A 20493-nucleotide genomic window follows, 5' to 3' on the forward strand; every position below is an offset into this window, starting at 1 on the left:
GGCGCTACGGCAGCTGTCAGCTGACTGCGCAACTTGTGGGAGAGGCATCGGTGGTGGCGAGGGATTAACCGTTGCGATAACCGCTGTGAAAGAGGGATCGGAGGTGGCGAGGAGGAGCCCTAGCTGGAGCGGCGGCGAGTAAATCGGCTTTACCGGAACGAAAACGGGGGAGGGGTGGGTTAAGACATATACGTTTTCGCAGTAAAAAGAACCGCTCATTGTGCGTACACAGCGTAATCATGAAAACTGACCGATTTTGCACAGCTTTGCATGATCACTTCGCAATTTTTTCCAGAGGTGTGCAGCCGTGAAATTTGCAACACAAGAGTTTTTCAGCGCCCCGTTGTCGACGACACTGATAATTCTACGATTCGAATGTCCGTGTTCACGTCCCGTCGCGTTCACGCCATTGACCAATGTCTAGCAATTAAATTCAATGACCATACCACGCATTTGGACCATTTGTCTAAATTCAGGTGGCGCGAATCGACCATGACCGGTTGGAAATCATCGCCCCGGGACACACCAGTTTGCGTTGACCTGCCATGTTGACAGCCTGACTCGCCGCCGCGTCGCCGCCGCTCGGCGACGCCTCCACCACTCGGCACTACGCTCAAAGCGGGTCAAGGTCTTCGTGCGCTTCGAGTAATGCGGCCTAAAATGCATGCGTTTGGGTTGGAACCAGAAGAAATTTCGAATAAAGTGATATTTTCAGTAAAGCGATTGGGTTATAACGAGGGTTTACTGTATGAATATATATATATACATATATATATATATATATATATATATATATATATATATATATATATATATATATATATATATATATATATATATATATATATATATATATATATATATATATATATATATATATATATATATATATATATATAGGGTTTGTGAAAGAGGGGCTCGTTAGGAAATACAGAAAGAAATTCCGGCAGTCTACAACACTAAAGAAGGCATAGGGGAATGGTTAGAGTATTTTTTACCGCTAGTGACGTCACATTATTTTTTTTATTAATTACGTGAGAAAGAAAGAAAGAAAAACACGCGCCCAGAGTGGGGACCGAACCCATGCCTTTCGATAAGATCTCGAATGCCTTACCATTTCGGCTATCTAGGCGACTGTGTTCTCCTTCACTTTCTGGAGTATTTATATTTACAAAAGGTGTGGGTTCGGTCCCCACTCTGGGCGCGTGTTTTTCTTTCTTTCTTTCTCACGTAATTAATTAAAAAAATAATGTAACGTCACTAGCGGTAAAAAATACTCTAACCATTCCCCTATGCCTTCTTTGGCGTTGTAGACTGCCGGTATTTCTTTCTGTTAATATATATATATTATATATATATATATATATATATATATATATATATATATATATATATATATATATATATATATTATATATATATATATATATATATATATATATATATATATATATATATATATATATATATATATATATATATATACAATACACTTTGAACAGGGCAGCGACCACGATTCAATTGAGGCCGCATAGGGCCGTATCCAAAGTAAACACCGGTCATTTTTTTGTTGTTGCTGTGACCTTTGTGTGCTTGTGCATCCGACCCGTCCCTAGATTTCTGCTTGGATCAACACCGCGTCTGATTTGTTTGGTATTTTATTTTTTTACCTTGTTGAAGAATGAGAGGCAACACGCGCAGGCAGTTTCCCAGCTGCAAGATAAAAGTTATTGACCTTGCTGAGACTAGGGGCAACATAGCCGCTCAGCGCGAATTGGGCGTTTCAGAAAAAATGCGTGTCGTACAGGAGGTCACAGAAAGGAAAGTTGCTCAAGTGCAAACCATGAAAACGGCCTTTCGTGGGCGTAGTGCGATTTAATCCGCAACCCGAGGATCTTCTTGCAGGCTTCGTGCGGGAGAATCGGGGCACGCTAGCTGCCGGTGCTTTTATGAAATGCTGTATCAGTAACTCTCTCGAAGGCACTGAAGAAGACGCTCTGTGGAAGGCAGTCAGCAACAAGCGATGGTCTTCTGAGGACAGTGATACTTCCGCGAATGAGGCTGCGGCTCCGATTGTGGGTGAGAGGTGCCGTTCCGAGAAGGAATGCATTTCGGCAGTTTTCGGTTTTTCCTTTCCTTTTCTGCGGTTTTTCACCTAAATCAAAGGGCTAACCTTTATTCCAACTTGACCTATAATCCGGTTGATACGGTATATGTATGTATGTATGTATGTATGTATGTATGTATGTATGTATGTATGTATGTATGTGTATTATATATGTATGTATGTATGTATGTATGTATGTATGTGTGTATCTGAAAGGTAAGTAAAGAAAGACACACGAGGAAAACAAAAAACTGTGGTTGATTCCTCTGTCATCGGAATCGGTTAAACACGAAAGTGAAATGGGCAGCGAAATCTGCAGCGAAATGAGCATGATTTCCGGGTTAGTGGCTGTCATGTGGGTGTGCTTGGCGAGCGACGTCCTGCTGGCGGGTCGCTTCGGCGAATGTGTACTGGCGTCATTTCCGTGACGGATATGACGTCAGTGACATCTTGGTGTATCCCGGCATAAAACAATTTCGGGTTAAAATATAAAATCCGAAAACAAACCCTAAGTATAACGTACTCTTTAGTACAAAAAGGTTGCTTCCCCACAAAAATACCCTGTGTGCAGGGGTGCACCCTTTACAGTCCGCTTGCTTCGTTGCCTTGGCGTCACTTCTGTTGCGTATATGACGTCATGGAAATCTTCGTGTATCCCGGAATAAAACGCTTTCCTGTTAAAAAGCAAAGTTTAGTGACGCTTCAGGAAGAGGACTACCTTCGTTCAGAAAGAGGAGTTCCTCTCTCTGAAGAAAGTCCTCTTTCTGAAACGTCAGTAAACTGTATTTCTTGATGTTTTTCGCCCGCGTGTGTCTGTCTTTAGTTTTCTTATATGTATATATATAGCGCATCAGAATGGGAAATGAGGGGCTCGTTGAAAATCCCACCTGACGGGCATTTTCTCTCCACTTTCTTTCTTTCTAAATTCTTTATCTCTTTCAATGACCTACCATATTCTCCCCTTTGCTTTCCGAGGTTTTCTTGACTGCCAACCTTTATTTCTGTCTTATATATATATATATATATATATATATATATATATATATATATATATATATATATATATATATATATATATATATATATATATATATATATATATATATATATATATATATATATATATATATATATATAGGTTTTCTTGACTGCCAACTCTTATTTCTGTGTTATTTTCAACGAGCCCCTCATTTCCTATTCTGATTCGCTACATGCATAGCGAGGGCCTCTGTTCTGGCAGTCTTGGTGCCAAGGTTAGCTTAAGAGGGTTCAACGCTGCTCGACCACTCTCGACGTGACGTAGACACTCGAGTCACGGCCCGGGGGTTAAAAAAGAAGGTCTTCTTCACCCCGAGTAGTCCGAGTGGCTCTGGCTACCACCCCCAAGCACAGGAAACAAGAATACCTAAACATAAATACCCCAGAAAGTGGAGGGGAAAATCGCCCGCCGGTAGCGTAGTGGTTATCGCACCAGACCGGTATTCTGGAGGTCGTGGGTTCGGACCCCACCTGGCGGGCATTTTTTTTCTTCACTTTCTTTACAAATTCTTTATCTGTTTCAATGAACTACCACACCCTCCTCTTTGCTTTCCGAGGTTTTCTTGACTTCCAACTCTTATTTCTGTGTTATATATATATATATATATATATATATATATATATATATATATGTGTGTGTGTGTGTGTGTGTGTGTGTGTGTGTGTGCGCGCGTGTTAAAAATTTTGATTTAATCGCCTCCGATGTCAATTTATTTAACCATGCCCGATGACACACGGTAACTAACGAGGCATTTATCGTAAATAACGGCTGCTCGGTTGCTGCATGGAGATTTACACCGAGCAAGAGCATGGTTTTCTAAGTCGCCTTTCGGTGAATTACAAAAGCAAAAATTGGCCGCGTATCTGCTCCTTTCGTTGCAAATGTCGTCAAAAGACGATAGTCTTTGTAGACGTTTGCCAAAGCAATGCCCCCCCCCCCCCCCCCTTTACATTCCCGCTCACCTCTCATGCTGTTTCTGTACCGTCGCGCTCATTCCAAGGTAAACAAACTAAAGGTTTGCGCAAGGCGATTTGAATTTACCGCCTTCCACTGCTACAGGCCGGGTTCCTCGATGCCAGCGCTGCAGTACGGCGGAGACGCGCGTGAATGGAGGCGGCCGACTAGAAGGTTTATAGAGCCGCGTGGCCGTGCTTCACGTGCGTTCCAAGCAGAACGTGGAACCTAGCTAGTGGAACATTTCGTTGCTGTTGCCGCGTGATTTTTCATATGCCGCCAGGAGGCGGCGGTTTTCTGCAGTAGATGTAGAATAACATTTGCTATCGAAAAACCAAGCATCCATAATTTTTTTAATAAAGTAACACTGTAAATACCTCTTATGTACTAATTTCCTGTCTGATATTTGCGTAATGTCTTGTTCTTGTTCAACAAAGTGGACAAGTATGAATATATAAACCGGGCTTAGACGTTTACATGTGGCTGTGAGTATATAAGACTATTGCGCAATATCAATTTTACTTTGGCCGGGTGGCTGAATCGAGTCACAGACAGACAGACGGACAGACAGACATAGACATACAGACAGACAAAAATTTCTGGGTTTAAGTAGCCCATGAAAGACTATCGTCTTTAAAAGGTAGTATGTTTGAGGAATCCTATGAAGATTTCCATAGACGTACCCATTTCCTTGCACGACTATACCTGTCACACGTGTTCAGGCTCAGTGGTACAGCACGTAGACACGATACATGTTAGGTGCCCTCATGTTCCCGCGCAAAGCTTGAGAATCGCACAGACTTGTTGCTGAGGGCCGTCCTTCATCCCCCCCCCCCCTTTTTTTTAATCCTCTGAGGTCACGATCATGTTCCCTTGACGGCCAACACAGGCGAATTTAAGCTTTCATGGCCAATCGGGGTTCTTCGGGAGACTTTCTACTGTCGAAGCTCCCACTCAGTAGAAAAAGGCATCGTTAGTAGAAACCAAAGAGCAGTACCACTCAGAGCGGCTGCTTCGTTCTGCCCGGATTACGCAGGCCGACCGCAACGCATCCGCGGGCCGAACTATTATAAAAATGGGTCTTCTTTCTTTACCCTATAGGTGCGGGCAAAGACTTGTAATCCACCCACTCCTGTGGCTTTCCGAGGGCTCGTCAGGAAGTCTTCGCCGGCTGCTCACTGGGACGATACATACTTTTTTGCTGGATTCATGCCGATTTTCGCGCACTGTATGCTCGTCAGGGATATATCCACGCCTGGCTCTTGCATTACGGTTGACAAGCATTACGGTTGACAACCTAGCATCTCATCTAGGCCTTTTCTTGTATATGCTTCGACTTTTGCCGACCGCGGAGAGTGCGTTGGGCGGCTTTGAATGCGAACACGCGCTTTTCTGTTCTGCCGGGTGTGAACGCGAAAAGGCTGGCAGCAGTTCACGCAACTGCTCTCGTACCCTCGCACAGCAAGAGGCCACTCGAGCGCAGTGCTTTCGCTCCACTGTGTTGTCCACGGCACGCGTGAGGACGAGATGCAGCGAGCGAAGGTGCACGAATTAAGTATATCGCCGTTCAGGTGTTCACGTTCGATCCAAAACAGCATTGTTTGCACGGGGCACCATCCCAGTAGATCTCTGCCACCTAAGGGGGTTGGCTGTTTCACTTTGAGTAGAAGCGTCACTGTGGGGTGATATGAGAAGAGAGAGGAAGGACGGATAAATGGACTTGTGGGCGGCTAAACTAACAAATCTCAAAGGCGAAAGCGTGCTCTATAAGTACTGCCACATTAAAAAAACTCAATATTTCCTTCCACCAAGCGAAAATTTCTGGAAATTTTCCGCTCCCCTAGGCATGCAGCGAGAGTTGCCCAAAGCGACGCTGACGCACCTCGGGGCCCAACCGACAGCTGCACCCCACCAAATAAGGCCGGTCAGTGACACGGCGTTGCGACACGGACCTCCCGGAGGTCGGGCCCGCGCAGGGGCTGATGACGCACAGGTTACGCGAGCCGCGTTGTCGCAACGCTTCTTCAAGGGCGGCCGCGAGCGTCGCACCAACCGAGCGCCTCAGCTTTTGCCCACTCGTTCGGGGCACTCCTTTTTTCGTCGTCGTAGCTTTGATTCTCGCTTTTATTGTTTACTCCCGCTCGTTCTACACTCCCCGGAAGCTGTCTCGTCAAAGCTTACCCTCTGTCTGCAGCGTGGGTTTCGTCAGAGGTGCTTGATGTGGCAAAAAGTTCTCTCGCGTGCTCTCCGGAATTCGAAACCGAACGCACCTCCCAAGAGGGTGGAGTAGTTTTTCGTATAAGGACGCACCATAGCAAGGCGCGCGGCTCGACGAACACATGCGAAAATCTCCCCACACCTTCGTTTACTTGCGTGACAAGCACCGCTCAAGCGGAATACCCCACAAACCTGTTGCAATTTTAGTCAACGTGGTCGCCGAATTACGAATCTCATTCCGAAGTTGACTGCGTGGCAGCCACTGAGTGACTTTACGTAGGTGGGCCGCTTGCGAAAGTATCTGAACAGGATGAACTAACAAGGCATCGGGATGCTCTTTCCAAGCCCTCTGCAATAAAGAACAATGATAGCCTCGGCATATAAAGGATAATGTACATTGCAGCAGCAAAACAGTGTGAAGCGCATATGTGCTGCGTTGTTCCTAGACGTTAAAGGAGGCTCTAATAACCTGGAGCGCGATGCGATTCTTAAAGTACTATAGGCTGTGGGGCTCGGTGGCCGGGTCTACCAGTGGATACGGAAATACCTCACGGGGAGGTCATTCTTTGTAATGGCAGCAGATGGGCCGACATCAGCTCACTATACTCACCGGGGTGTTCCCCAAGGAGGCGTCCAGAACCTTACACTGTTCAACCTTACACTAACTGGCTTGTCTTCCTGCCTTCCAATGAGGGTTGACGTCTCGATATACCCCGACGATATATGTTTGGGCAGCTGGCGTGACTCGTCAGCATGTGCACGTACGACTGCAAAATGCCGCAGACTTGAGGAACTCCTATCTACATGGACAAGGGTTGGAAATATCTAGCAGCAACTGCGCAGTGCTTGCGTTTACACGAAAGCCTATGTACGCATACCCTTTGTATATTAACGGCGAAAGAATGTCCTATGTGAGAAATCACAAGTTTCACGGCATAGTTGCCAACAGAGGCCTTTCTGGGAGCACTCACGTAAATGTTTAAAGAAAGGGCTCTCTGTAGTGGCACATGTACTCAAACTCATCGGCTGCAGGACATGGGGAATACCAATGAAGTCGATTTTACAGCTCTACAGCGCACTGCTTTTGGGCTGTCGCTGGTATAGTGCCCCTGTCATTTCTGTAGCGTGCCGTACTATTCGGTCACTTCAGTGTGCACAAGCTCCGACCCTGCGAACCTGTCTTGGCCTACCACGATGCAAGTCCACGAAAACAGCCATTGCCTTGGCTCAGAATCACCTTTTGGCAACCTTCGTGACAACTGAAATACTCAGGACGTATATCAGGCACCTCACCCACCTGCCCGATTACCACCTTGCGGGTATACCAGCGACCCATGCATCCCCGAGAGCCGTTCGCAAGTGCAGCAGCTTCCCACAACACCAGCATGCCATCGAACTATACGCCGGCGATGAGGTGCTCTTTCCGCTGTGGTGTGTGATGAAGCCCCCAGTGTGTCTAGATATTGCAGGAGAAAAGAAAAAAACGTGATATCCCAATGCCGGCCCTGCAGTGCGCAGCTAACTTTGCCGTGCCTGCAGGAGAAATACAGTGACCGAACCCGGCTCGGTAACATCATGGGGTTCTGCCGGCGCTGTTATTATGCCGCGACTGTCACTGTTCAGCAAATTCAAGATAGCCAATCTTACAACCTCCACGGCTACAGAACTTATGGCCATCAGTAGCGGTCTTCACACCATCGAGCAAAGTTCGTGCCGCAGATGGCCTATCTTATGTGATTCGAAGCCTGCACAATTCAGTCGCTCCAGTCAACCCTGCGCTGGGGACCTCACGAACAGCTGATGACGGAAATAAGATTGGTGTACGACCGTGTTGCCCAGGCGGGTCATGATGTCACCTTGCAGTGGCTTCCCATTCACTCCGGCATTGTCGGCAACGAAAGTGCGACACTGCTGCCCGGTTGGCGCATCAAACAGCGGCGACTGTACACATTCCCTCGTCTAGGACGGACGCAGCTAGGGCCCTCCTATTACTTGGCGGGGAAACAACAATATCTCAATTTTCTACAAAAGAATTCACAGCTGCGCGTATTCGTTCCCTTGGCCCGCACCTGCAACGTCTCCTTCCACTCATCCTCCCACGGTCTGACGCACCTCCCCTTTGCCGTCTCTGCTGTCTCTGGCTGGGGGTGGCATTTCCAAATGCGTACTCATACATGATAGGAATGTCAGCCAGTGAGGAGTGCAAAAGTGCGGCACGCCGGACACGATAAGACACGTTTTATGCGAGTGCCCACGCCACTCGCCTGAAAGAAAGAAGCTGTCGTCCGCACTGAGGAACCTGGACTTTCAGCGGCCATTTTCGGAGGATATTTTATGTCAGTGGCCTTTGTCGTCAGCTCAGAAGGCGATTGAAGAACTGTTACGCTTCCTACGGGTGATGAACTTGAACACCAGTCTATAGACAGAAAGGCTCCAGTGAAAATCACTCAACTTGAACATTTAGTGCATCAACGGTGAGCATACCTGTCTGCTCCAACTTTTCTTCATTCCTTGCTTTCTCTTTTTGCCCATTTTCCCTTTCCCACGTGCAGGATAGCGAACATACGCTCTAGCCAGGTTACCTTTCGTGCCTTCCTTCTACATCCTTCGTTCCTCTATTTCCCTCCTACGGGGCAGAAATTCGAGGTTCTCACAAGGAGCGCATTGAAGCAAAAAAAAATCCTGGACCATTTCTTCTAACGTGAAACCTTGGGAGGGGCGAAGCATGCAATGTATAAGCGTATTTTTTGCGCCTTGGTGTTTTTGCCAACGGAGATGAAACCATTTCGAGGTAGAGGTATACAGTTTTGCTGTAAAAGTCTCCTGTCTTGGAAGCATGAAGCTCTCTAGGGCGAGGCGTAAACAAGTGTTCCGGTGTTTTTTTAGTACGCGTTACGTTCTAGCGCAAGGCGTAAACGAGCTTCCCAGTGTTTTAGTACCGTGACTGCATGAGACGACGATTACGACGGCAACCACAGGAGACTCCAATAGCCCCAGCCCCGAAGGGGCTTCGCCCTTAAGAAGTCAGGAAGGCTAGCACTCAGACGCAACACTTGAACAGCGGGGCTGTTGTAGGTGAGCATTGCCGTACTCATAGTAACGATTCAGTATCGTTGTTTATTTGCATAGTTTCGGTACTAGTGATCACAGCCGTATGAATAGAAGAGGTCGTCGTCTTTTTTGCGGCGAGTGGTGGATGCAAAGTCATCCTCAGCATTGTAGACTTCAACCAGCGCTTCGTCATCGACTCGTGGCAGCGGAGGTAGGATCTGCAAGTCGTCTCGGGAAGGAATGGCAAACTCGTAGCCATGTCTTCAATTATCCATAATTGCTTCTAGAGAATGCTGAGGCCACGGTGACCTGTCCAAAGCAGGGTGTTATTTCGTCTTTAGCATTAGAGCTTGATTTATTTATTTTTTTTTACATGCGCGGGAACGCTCGACGACAGCGGTCGAGTTTTTTTTTTTTTTCTGAAGCTACTGCGGAAGCTGGGCATGCTGACGAGCGCAAGGCATTTTATGTGTATTTTTTTCTGCAACGGCGAATTCTACACGAGCAGCAGAATTGACATGAAAGGTGATGAGACAGGAGCAAGCAACCAGCTGGAGAGGAGAGCAAGAGAAGGTCACCTCGGAACAGATACGGTGTTCGCTTGATGCGGCATACGGTCGAGTTGGCGGACACTCGTAGAGCCCTTCGAGCGGTTGGCGACGTGGTCTTGCTGAGATCTGCAATGAGATAATGATCTTGCTGCGCACGTGAGCGAAGAGTGACACCGTGCGTGACCCAGTGCAGTCCCGGTCTCTCCCATGTGCAGTCATCTGTGATCGCTTTGACCTCACCAATTTCTGGGGAGGGGGAAGCAATCGTGAATTTTCAGTGTGCATCATTCTTTCTGGAAAGTGTGAAACTTCAGGATAGGCAATCGCAACAGTCGAAGGGTTACACTGGTGGGATTTGCAGACAGAAATGACCTGAGGTTGATAAACACATACTTTTACAAACAAAAGAATAGGAAATGGACATGGAAGAGTCTCGATGGTACAACAAAAAACGAAATTGACTTCATTTTAAGTGACAACATAGGTATTGTGCCAGATATATAGGTGCTAAGTAAGATTCGGAGCAGCGATCATACGATGGTTATATAATCTGAAAAAGTAAAGAAGAAAATTCGTGAAAACTAAAAAACTCCTCGTGGAGTCAGTCAGGGGCACATTGCAGAAGTTTAAAATAACTCTTCAAAACAACATCGTGCTTCTCAGCGAGCAGAACGAGGTCAGTGTAGACAGGCTAAATGAGAACCCTAACATCGGCAATCAGTGAATCAGCAGCAGCTGTAGCAGAATTTACATCTAGGGAACAAACTGGAAAACCAACTAAAAAACAAAGCAACTAATTGCCAAACGTAAGAACCTGAAAATGTCAAGTACGGCAGATCATATTGAACTAGCCGAGCTGTCGAAACTGATTAACAGAAGTAAAACGAACGACAATCGTCCATATAACATTGCAGACGTCGAAGAAGCGCTGCAAATAGGGGAAAGCTTGAAAGCAACTAACAGAAAGCTAGGCATCGGCAAAGACAGGATGTACGCAATCAGAGATGACCACGGAAGCATTACGCCCAACTTTGACAAGATAATTACGATAGCAGAACGATTCTACACCAGGCGGTATGCCAGCGAGGTTAGACCAGGGAAACTACTGAGAGTACAAGCTCAACTGGCGATGTCCCAGTAGTAACTAAAGAGGAAGTTGGAAAGGCTCTCAAATGCACGGAAATAGGAAACGCTGCAGGTGACTATGGCATAACCGTGGTTCTTTTGAAGGAGGGAGGAGATATTGAACTGGAAAAGCTTGCTGCACTATTTTCGGAATGCTTGAAGACTAAAAAAGTGCCCATAGCCTGGAAAAAAGCCAACATTATTTTGATTCATAGCAAGGGGGATACCAAGGACCTCAAGAATTACAGACCCATCAGCCTACTCTCAGTTGTTCACAGGCTGTTTACCGAGGTTATAGTTAGCCGTATAGGTGACAGCCTAGATTCCCAACAACCTAGAGAGCAGGCTGGTTTTAGGAAAGCGTACTCAACCATGCATCACATTCATATCGTTAATCAAGTTATAGAAAAATCCGCAGAGTGCACTAAACCCCTTTACATGGCATTCATAGATTATGAGAAAGCGTTTGATTCCGTACTCACCGCAGACGTGCTATAAGCACTAAAAGACCGCAGAATAGAGGAGACCTACATAAGACTTCTAGACGACATAGATAAAGAATATATAAAGAAGTCTTGCTGAGTGAGACTGCAGAACACCTGCAAACAATGTTTGATGAACTACAATTAGAAAGCATGGCCGTGGGGGCTAGAAATAATTATAAATAAATCCAAAGTAATAAGGAATAAGCATGCGAAAAATGTCCTCTTAGAAAACGAAACGCTAGAAGATGCAAAACTACCTCGGACAGATGCTTAGTGCTGACCCCAATCACGAGAGAGAAATCCGGCGCAGAATAAGTATGGGTTGGGGAGCCCTCAGCAAGCGTTCCCAAGTGATGAAAAGTAACCTACCTCGGTCACTCAAAAGAAAAATGTACAGGCAGTGCGTAATTCCGGTTCTGGCGTATGGAGCTGAAACTTGGCGCCCTAATAAGCAACTAGAAAGCAAACTTAGGTCGGCTCAATGGGCCATGGAACGAAAAATGTTGAGAGTAACACTGAGGGACCAGAAACAAGCTACCTGGATCAGAGAACAACCTAGAGCAGAAGGTATCATAGTTGAAATTAAGAAAAAGAAAGGGGATTTGGGCTGGCCATGTATGTAGTGAGATGAACGGAAAACCGGTGGATAATTAGGGTAACAGAGTGCATACCAAGAGTTGGGTATAGAAGGAGGGGAAGAAAGGCCAATAATGCGGTGGATGGATGAAATACGGAACTTCGTTGGTAAACTGTGGAGCCGAGCAGCGGAGGACAGGAGTGGTTGGAGTTCAATGGGAGAGGCCTTCGGCCTGCTGTGGACCTGAGCGGGCTCTTGATGACGATGATGATGAGCATTCTCGGCCGAGTACCCTCCCCTCCCCCAGACAGGACGACCGTGTAACGCCCTGCGGTTCCACAAAAATGCAGATATCTCGGAAGTTCCACCCGTAATCGTTATAATAGTTGAAATGGTCGCAGGAAAATTTGAAAAACTAAAAAACAACAAACATATAAAAATATTACGGAAAATGGCAAAAGGTATAACGCATGGCATTTCCGCAATAATGTAGATTTCGCGAAGGTTTAAACTGTAATCGTTATAATAGCGTAAGTGGAGATAACTGATCGGACGAAATTTTGAAAACATAAAAAATTAGGAGAAATATAAAAGAAATACGGAGAATACCGAACCATGTAAAACCCTGCCTCTCTAAAATAGTGCAGATTTCGCGCAAGTTCCACCTGTAAACGGTATAATAGCCTAAGTGAATATAATTGGTCGATCGAAATTTCGAAAAAAAAGTATTAAATAACAAAAATGTTATAAAGTACGGAAACTAACATACCGTATAACCCGCTGCATTTCCACAACAATGGAGATTTCGCGGAAGTTCCACCTGTAATCGTTATATAAGCGTTAATGACATAATTGGTTGAAGGAAATCTTGAAACACTAAAGATTAAAAAAAAGATTAAGAAATTACGGAAATGCCGAACGGTGTAACGCCCTGCATTTCCACAACAATGCACATATCACGGAGGTTACATATTTAATCGTTATGATAGCGTGAGTGGAGATAATTGGTGAAACGAAATTTTGAAAAACTGACAAATTAGAAATATACAAAATTACGTAGAGAAAAATGGCGAACCGTGTAACGCCCTGAATGTGTACAATAATGCAGATTTCACCAAAGTTACACCTGTAATCGTTATAATAGCGTAATAGGAGATAATTGATCGTACACGATTTAAGAAAAATTATAAGTAACAAAAGTATAAAAATAATACGGAAAATGACAAACCGTATAACGGTCTGCACTTCCACAATAATGCATGTTTTGCGGAAGTTCCACTTGTAATCGTTATGTTAGTGTACACGAAAGAATTGATCGAAAGAAATTTTGAAACCCTAAAGAAATAAGAAAAATTATATATAAAAAATTGGTTCCAATGCACGATGTGAAGGTGGTTGCAAAGCAAAGCTGTAAACGACACCCACAACAATTGCCCATGCGACGTCCCTTGAATTCTCACACGTGGCTCTACAAAGAGTGAAACCAGAGATTCTAACAGTCGTTACCAGGAATTCGCTTGGCCAGCGTCCCGAACGCGGCAGCGTCGGCCACGACGCCGCCGCAGTAGCCCGGCCGTGCGTCCGCTGAAAGAAAACTGAGGGGAGCGTCTTTCGAACCTAGCCATCCTGATGTGCTCGCTTGCGGCTACACCACCGCGCGAGACAAGCGCTGACACCGAAACAGTTCGGCATGTGAGCTTAGTGATTTCCATTTATATTCATTTAAACTTGTTTAGCAAGTTTGGGAATTGCAAGAAAGCTGAGGGAATTTTATAATCGCTATTTATCAGAACCAGTTACTTTTTTCGCCTTTAGTAATGCCTCTTAAAACACAACCGAATTGGTATTCACCAATTTAGAAAATGAAGTCCCGTTCGTGGCAAGATGTGCGCAAAAGGTAGCGTTTGTACATTTTATTTTGCCGCCCTGCAAAGCAATCCTTAACGCACTTTGCCGTACGACCACTTAATTCCGTCGGGTCCGGGTTACCCAGGAGGTGCTGTCGAACAAGTTAATCAAGCCGTGCGAAGGAAGCGTGCAATAGACGTGAAGCTGCGCCACAACAGGCCCAAAACAACCGTCGCTGACGCAGACGACAAAGCCGACGGAATAGGGCCGAGCCGTCGCGCCCGCCGGAATGAGGAGGCTCCGGCGCGCGGGGAACGCTGGTTAATAGCGCCCATTCGCCACGCCACCTACGCTGTGCTCCGTGAGTGAGGGACATTAAGGGCCCGTCGGAGAGAGCGAAGTCGGCGCTCACCTTTATCTTGCTCAGTGGTCATCTCCAAAAAGCGCCCTCCCCCTCCTCAGCTGTTGAATAAAAACGAGCGTCTGTCTCCTCGTCTTCACGTGTGTTTACTTAGCCCAGTCGCTAAGACGCCGGGCGCTCGCCCCGCTTCGCGTCGTGCCCAGGTTCGATCCCTGGCGGTGCCAGTTTTATTCAGCCTGGTAGGGAGTTTTTTGTGGTGCACGCCACGACGAAACCATTGGCTATTGGAAGAGGTGGGAAGCTTTGCTTTGAAAATTACGGAAAATGGCGAACCGTGTAATGCCCTGAATTTCCACAAAAATGCAGGTTTCGCGAAAGTCCGAAATGTAATCCTTACAATAGCGTAAATAGAGATAATTGGTCGGACAGAATTTAGAAAAACCGAAACATTTGGCTGTAAAGAACTCACACTCAAGACATGCGGCATAAGAATGCTACGCATTATTAGGCAATTTTCTGAATTTCTGCATAATTTTCTTTACCTAAAGGCCACTGCGGATACAGCAAAAGACACCATTCTCACCCCCTCAGAAAACTTCCCAGTGTAATGTCTGTCTCCAGGATTTGGCAGCAGTATTTTTCTACAGGTGCAGATCTTGTGGGGACTTTTCTTGATGTTGTAAGCGTCTCAAGCGATATTGCGTTTCTGTGTCTCCCTTACCTTGCGCCCTTGAGAAGAAGGAATTGAGACAATGACGGGCTTGTCGTTGCTTTGACGGCCCGTGCGGAAGACTGCAACGCGGGTGTTTGAACATACCTTCCTGCTACCCTGCGTGCATATTACTAGAAAGGTCGTGTTGCCGATTGATTAGTTATTCAGAGACCAACGTTAATCTTGCTGAACACTCTAACAGGATAAAAAACCCCTGTATAGGGGCTTACTAGTACTCTTGAAGCTGGTGACACGTGTTAAACTAGAACGCCGCATAGTGTACCAACCACGATTTTGATATGTTTCCCAATCACTCGATATTCAAGAAAAGACTTCCATGCCTCACCCATTTGGATACGAGCCATTGCCAGGAAGTTTCAGCGTCATCGGCCGGGGGCCTTTAGATGAGGGAGAGAGAGAAAGACGCGTGAACACGAGGAGCGAATCTGTGTAGCTTATCATTGCGCGCTACTATAAAACAACGCGCGGAGGGCGTTAAGTTTTAAGAGGGAGCTCTCGCGAGCACCGGGCACTCTTAAATGTCATACGCCGATTGTAGATGCATCGCCAAGAAGAGCAGTCGGTATGCCGGTGGCGTCGTCCAGATAAGGAGGCGACAGCGGGCACTGTGCAACGCGTAGGGCAGCATACCGGCAGCCTTGTGCGAGGTGCACACCCGGAAGTCTGCTGGGGCCTGATAGGCCCGTGAGAACCGTGCACACACAGAGCTGAGATTCCCCGAACACGTTCGTTTTTCTTCTCCTTTCGCATCATTCACACATGGCTCTGCTTTAAATGACCTGGTAGGCGCCAACAGCTGCTGACAGAAGAACCGGAGGTTTTGCTTTTCGCTGCGGCATAAATATAGCGTACCTTTTCGACTACCCTAAGCGAATGTTTCCCGCTATGTGCACCTTTAGCCTCACAAGAACGCCTCTCAATGCGAGAGCCTTACAAGACTCAACGAGCGGAAAAACCCTGTATGACCTCTGTAGTGGCTCCTGCAGAACTACTGTTGACCGCGTTGAGCGCCCTAAAAATCCACGCCGAAATGCTACCGCACACTCACACACACGCACACGCCTGCAGAGCTGGCGAAGACACTCACCGAAGACTGTGATTTTCCTTACTGGTTGAGGTTTTCCCTGACATATTGTGCGAGTTCAGCAGACGTCGTTGGATTGTACTGGGGTTGTAAGGAGATGATCGTGGCCGGATGGGGGCCCTCGGTATGTTAAGACCAGATGGAGAAATCAGTGCCCTCCCACTCTATGAAGAAGGATGAGCCGCTAAGCTGGATGCATTGCAAGAAGGGCATGAACTAAAACACGTATGTTCGTAATTGGCGATTGAGCATACTTCATAGATATATCAGCGCAATGAAACCTCTGAAGGACCACAGCTCTTCTTTAGGGGACAGACATCGAGCTGTCGGTTTCCTTGCCGCCTCGTAGGCATCTCACTCCCTGTATAACACACAACCCAAACCGCTCTACCACGGAAGACCACAGTGAGGTGACATCGGGCCGTGACACGTCCACGTCCCAGAGAAACGGGCATGCCAACGGTGAGCGCGTGAAGTCTGCCTGCGCGTGCTAGCCACCCCGCGTATAATGACACAAAAGGGCAGGGGAGAGAAAGACACCGCGCGTGCCGAGCAGAATGCCCGACTCGGGAAAGAGGCGGCGGAGGGCTGTAACGTAACCGTACTCCGTTCGTAGATGTGCATGCTTCAGTGCGCAACACACAACGTGGGAAAGCCAGATTATAAAAAACGAGCTTACGCAAGGTTTGTGAAAGTTGGCTTCACCCCTAAACACAAGTGCATTGCTGAGAAGACAAGCTAAAATACGGAGCCCCTGAGACTTCTTTTATTTGTTATTAATTCTTCCATGCGATGAACACAAGTGTAGAGTTTTTCTTCCGCACGGCGCGTTTTTGTTTTAAACGGGCGCGAAAACGGGGGATTATACATAAACAGCTCTGTCATATCTTTGGTGTGCCGTTACTGCTACAGTATGGGCACCCATACACAACCAGTATTATACCTGGGAGTTGTATAAGTGAATATAATTTCTGGAGCGTACGCCGGCTTCATTGGCGAAGGTTCCTCCTGTTCGGAGTGAGGCCTGCAGAGGAGCTAGAAATACTGAGACTGAGGCCTCCGCAAGCCGGCTGAGGTCTCAACCTGGCGGCACTTCTGCGGCCTTTTGGAGCGGGTCGCTCTTGAGTGGGCGCGTAAATTATGAGACGATTGCGTAAATTACGGCAGGCAGCATTATCCGTGCCGTTTGTCTTTCGTCCGCTACATATGCGTGCGCAGGGGCTCAGGCCACGCGTATCTGGATCCCATCATGAGGGAAATGTACGATTTTGTTTGGTTTGTCATTAGACAGCCGGGCAGAAGAACAGGGAAAAAAGAAGTAAAAAAAAAAACAGACGTCGCGGAGTTTGTGGGAACAGTTCGATAAACATCACGATCTCAGCACTACTTTAAATCAGTTCAGTGACGCCGATCTCGTCTAGGTATTCAAATAACACCGCTATTTGAGTTGAGCTGAAGGGAGACCCTCCCGTACCCATTCCCCCGTCGAGTAGCGTCTCAGTGTTGAGATCCTGGCAAACCGCTAGGTTTTTTCTTAAATAAAGAACTTTCTTTCTCTCTCTCTCTCTCTCTCTCTCTCTCTCTCTCTCTCTCTCTCTCTCTCTCTCTCTCTCTCTGTCTTTAGCCGCAGAATTGAGTGAAAAAGTGCTATTCGTTTCTCGCAGAGCGACATGGGAGTCGGTGATGAATCTGAACTTCTGGGCATCAACAGGTTAGGATATATTTTGTATGGTCTGAATAGCTCCGAGGATTCCGGAGAGCTCGACTGCATCAGTGAGGCCATATAATGTTAGCGGCGTTACAAATGCCATCAGTAGAGACCGGATTTTAGGCAAATGCCTATTTGTTCCTTGCGCTCATCTCGCGCCATTTTGATATATAAGCACGAAGTAGAGGGTAGGAAGGGCTTTTATGGCGTCTTTATAGTGCCTATAAATGCCTATCTTGGCGTTTGTGCCTAAATGCCTCCGAAAGCCCACAAATGCCTATTGTGGGTTCCTAGTTTCAATATCGGCGCCTATATTAACAGTATTCAGCCTCAAGGTTCGCTTTGGGAGCAGTTTGGGATCTTTATTCAAGTTACCCGGACGCATTGACTGTTCAGAGCTTTATAATGTTCAACCTAGTTATCTAGATCAACCAACTCCTGGAAAAAAAAACGATAGCACCAGTAGGATAGGACGAATATTCTCGGGGACAAGATACACTATTTTGAATTTTAAAAAAATCAGCGCCCTTTATCTTTGTGAAGAAGGATGACCTCCGACGCTGTATGGAGCCCACGGAGTGCACGAGACAACACACGTTTCTTTGTAATTTGCTATTGAGCATACTTCTAGCTGAAGAAAACTTGCAAGGACCCGAGCCTTCGTCTCGCGGACAAGCGCAGAGCTGTGTGTTTCCCTCCCGTGTCGTAGGCACCTTAGTGTTTGTATAACGCACCAACCCAATCCGCTCGTCCACTGAGAGGACAGCGGACAGGTCGAATTGGGCCGTTTGACGCCCGCGCTTAAACCTCCAGTCTGCACAACGGATATGTCACAAATAAGGGCGTGAAACCTATAGCTTCGCGTGCACGCCCATCCCCTCTCCCAACCCGTGCACGCCGGCAACCGGTTATGTGCGCGTGCTTATAAGTACAAGAAACCGTCGAAAATCTCGCTCTGAAAGCCCTTTAAGTTGAGCAAGTAATATTGGCTTACGTGGGCGTTCAAAGCGGGCAAGTAGCCGCTCATCCGGAAGGGATTCGCAGCTACTCGACGAGACGGAACTTGAGGCGGCAACGGTGGTGGCAGCGGCAGCGGCTTTTCGTTGTTTTCGCGCCTATTCGGGCGTTTGTTCGGGACGACGCTTCTTCAATTCCCGCTCTTCATCAAAGCGAACGGCATGCGTCCGCCTCACAGTGAGTTAAACCGGGAAGGGCTCGAGTTTTATTCTTGCGGGCAAACATGTGGCTAATCGCTTCCCTCCTCTGTCGTAGGCATCTTATTGTCAACCCAGACCCAGATGGAGAACAGCTCACGGGGCGCATTGTGCCACGAGACTCCCATTTTTAAACCTCCCACCTGCACAACGGCCATGTCGTCGGTAGCGACATGAATCCAAGCTACCCGTGCACACCCCCGTCCTTCCATGCTCAACCCGTGCACGCATAAACCGGCCACCGGTGGTGGGTGCATACTAAGGCGTGAAAAGCACCGGCGAAAATGTCGTTCTGAAAGCCCTTCAAGCTGAAGGAGAATTGTGGGCTCACGCTACTGGCGTAACAGCAGCCGGGCGAGTGGCTCTTCAAGCGGGAGGACTGGCACCTACTCGGCGGCGAGGGGGAATTTGAAGCGGCGATGGCGGCGGCGGATTTCGGTCGTTTTTACGCCCAGTTACCCTTTTGTGTATTCTTCGCAATCCTCTGATAACGGCGGTTGTCAACGGATAGCGCAACTTTTGAAAGAGGCATCCGTGGTGGCGAGGGGAATAGCAGTTGTGATTAAGGGGTCATTGGTGGCGAGGAGGTGCCGAGGAGCGGCGCCGAATAAAGCGGCTTTATCGGAGTAAAAACTGGGGGGGGGGGGGGGGGGGGGTAGGCATATCTCAGTAAAAATGTGGAGGTGGTGGTAGTTTGCTATTGTTTTCACCTTTTTCGCATTGATTCTTAGACTACATTTCACGCGTTCTTCAAACAGATATCTTCGCACATCGGCAGTCGCATTCTCGTTTCTAGAATCATACTCAAATCCAATTGTATTTTCAACGCAACGATTGGGCAATCGAACACGCCTTTGTTAGTATGTCAGTGTCACTCCCATACTGAAAATCCAACAGCGAAACATGACTGCGCAGCTGCATTTCCGTACACTTTAAAATTCCCACTTCTGATGGGCTCTAAAACGCTCTTTTCCACCAGAAATCTCTTGGCTGCTAAACACCTTTTTATAAACGCTGCAGTCAAAATTAATCCGGAGCCCTCCACTACGGCGCGACTCATCACCTGTGTAGCGTCGGCGCATTAATTAAACCCTACAATCAATCAATCAATCAATCAATTTATGAACGCTGTTCAAGAAGTGTGGAAGCATATTTGGCAGAGTTGGAACATCTTGGTTGTCCAATTACGCTATCATTGTATATGAGGAAATTGCTGTAGTTTTATTCAACAGTCCTCATGTAAGAGCGTCATAATTTATTGGTAAATCGTAGGCTCTTTTGCATCTAATATTTGCGTCTGTTTCTGTGGCCTCGTGATCAAAGTGCGTAAGGCAGACATCAACTATAGTTGGGTACAACTTAAGAGCGACAGCCGAAGTTGCCAGTGCGCCTAACCACCGCAGCCGGCTGTTCCTCCGCGCGACACGAGGACCGCCTTA

The 20493-nt window shown here is 47.0% G+C and overlaps 1 protein-coding gene and 1 long non-coding RNA gene across 2 annotated transcripts in view; one reads left to right on the forward strand and one right to left on the reverse strand.

Annotated features, from left to right (window-relative positions):
• The window catches only part of LOC144152612 (E3 ubiquitin-protein ligase SHPRH), a 1006539-nt gene that overhangs the window by 185868 nt on the left and 800178 nt on the right, over window positions 1-20493 (forward strand). The gene's annotated exons all lie outside the window — the stretch shown is intronic.
• On the reverse strand, window positions 9457-12929 carry LOC144151372 (uncharacterized). Its single transcript, XR_013318858.1, has 3 exons — window positions 12876-12929; window positions 9947-10045; window positions 9457-9677 (listed from the first exon to the last, which is right to left on the reverse strand). It is a non-coding gene; the product is annotated as an uncharacterized LOC144151372 (long non-coding RNA).

The sequence above is a fragment of the Haemaphysalis longicornis genome, unplaced genomic scaffold (assembly GCF_048455015.1).
Source record: "Haemaphysalis longicornis isolate Haplotype H1 unplaced genomic scaffold, Haemaphysalis longicornis Haplotype H1 scaffold_9, whole genome shotgun sequence".
Classification (NCBI taxonomy): domain Eukaryota; kingdom Metazoa; phylum Arthropoda; class Arachnida; order Ixodida; family Ixodidae; genus Haemaphysalis; species Haemaphysalis longicornis.